Below are 2,260 nucleotides of genomic sequence, written 5' to 3'. Positions count from 1 at the left end.
TGCAGGAGAGGCAGGAGGCAGCCAGGAGAGCTGCAGCTCTGTGTCCCTGGCTCTCCATGTCCCTGGGAGCTGCTGGCTGCTCCTGCAGTGCAGGGTGAGTGGCTGGAAGCGCCGCTGGATGCACCAGCGCTGCTGGGGGAGGCTGCAAAGGGAGGAGCAAATGCTGCACCTCGGGCTGGTTTCCCTCCCTAATCCAGCAGTGTCCAGCTGGGAGATCCTAAAGTGCTGCTTTCTGGTGTCCAAACAGGGGATGCTTCCTTGAGGATGCTTCCTCATGTGCCCTCAGACCAATGGCATAACTCACATTTTAGTCCCAGCTCTTGGTGAGTTTTGGCTCCCAGTCCCTCATAAACCTCTCTAGGAGGGAAAATATTAACTTTCAGTGCTGTTAGAACAGACAGACTTGACAGAACAGCTCCCATCCTGAAACAGCTCCATCACACTGGGGGCTTCCCTGCGTTTCTGCAGTGCCCACACAAAGAACACAACACAAACATTACTGGAAATCAGTTTTCATTTGGTAAAACAAGCAAATCACCCAGTTTGCTGGGCTAAATACAGAGCTGCAGGAACAGAGGGCACCTGTGTGAGACAAATAAGGCTCTACAGTTGCTTAAAGTTTCCTATAAAAAAAAGATTAACAGGAGAAGTTCTCTTCATCTCTCCCGAAAACAGCATCAAAAACGGAGCTGCTCAGAATAGTTGGGAAAATAAAGGTAGTTGCAACAGTGTTTAACAGATTTTAATAAAACAAAGGAGAAAAAAAAAATGTATTGGGTCAAATTCCCCCATGGTGAAGCTTCATTTTGGTTGCTGATGTTTCAAGAGGCACAAATTCAGCCCAAAGAACACTGGTAATTAAAATGCAGGGCCCGGGGCTGGATCGATGGCCCATTTGTTCCCTTCAGCCACTGAAGTGACACCAAAATCCAGTGCCAGGCTGGTGACCCAGTTCTGAGCTCTGGGGGCCCAGAACAGACCCTGGGCTCAGCACCACGTGAGCTCCCTGTGCCTCATCCCATTTGTAAAGCAAGAGGAGGAGACACTTTGGAATACGTGATACCCTCGAGGAGAGACTTCTTCCTGCTTGACCATTCTGTTTTTCATATTTTTTATATTTTTATACCATTTTATTTTTCATATATTCTATTTTTCAGACAATGTTTGGGTTGGAAGGGACCTTAAAGCTCCTCTCCTTCCAAGCCCCCATCCATGGGACACCTCCCACTAATCCCAGGTTGCTCCAAGCTCCATCCCTTGGAAAATTCCAGGACAGCCACAGCTTCTCTGGAAAACCTGTGCCAGGGCCACAGCAGCCTCACAGGGAGGAATTTCTTCCTAATATCTAACAAGAAATCACTCATTACTCTGAAGAAGGGAGAACAGTGCTCTTAACAGCAATTGAGAAATAATTAAGAAATTATTTAGCCAGAGGAAGTGCAATAGGAGCAGCTCTGAGCCTGGGCTCACATCCCAAGCCATCATATTTTCCTCTTTCTGTTGAAATATTGGGTGTTAAAGTTAAGGGTTTGAGGATTTGTTTCATTTGGCAGCACAGAAAAGGAGTTCTGCCAACCTCACATTCCCCTCCAACCCCAAATGATCCATTCTGTCTTTTGCTATTCTTAAAAAAAAAAAAAAAAAAAAAAAAAAATTAATGCTCACCTATACTTCCCTTAAGCCAAAAACAAAATGTTGGCATCTTGGAGGGGGGAAGAAATCTTGCAGTGGGGAGTTCAGCAGCTTCCTGGAAACTGGTTTTGTGTATAGAATCTATATTTATTTAATGATGGCACCAGGAAAAATCCAACAGAGCTGGGACAGAATTTGAGGAAGGTCAACAGGGAGGATCATTTTAAAATATGCTCTGTTTTTCAAAGAAAGCTACCTTATAAAATCATTAAGGTTGGAAAAGGCCTTTAAGACCACAGAGTTTGTTATATATTAGCTATGAATAAGCCAAAAGCCAAAGACAAAATGTTTTTCCCGAGTTCTGTGATAACAGAATTCGTGCTGTTCCTCTGGTAATGGCTATTGATATTATTGATCCACTTTTTCATGTGAGCACCATTTGATCTGATGTTTATGGACAGGCTTTCATTTTTTCCCCTAATGTGATGCTCTTTCCTACATTTTTCAGTCTCCAGGCTGGACTCTGATCCCACAATTGTGCTGATGGGCACCTTGCTCCTGGTGGAATGAGGAAGAGAAGAAGAACAGTTATTGTGGGATATCAGTGACCAAAATTCAGGCTCCTGCA

The sequence above is a fragment of the Catharus ustulatus genome, chromosome 14 (genome assembly GCF_009819885.2).
Source record: "Catharus ustulatus isolate bCatUst1 chromosome 14, bCatUst1.pri.v2, whole genome shotgun sequence".
NCBI lineage: Eukaryota > Metazoa > Chordata > Aves > Passeriformes > Turdidae > Catharus > Catharus ustulatus.
The sequence above is the reverse complement of the archived record's forward strand: the minus strand, read 5'-3'. Positions refer to the sequence as shown.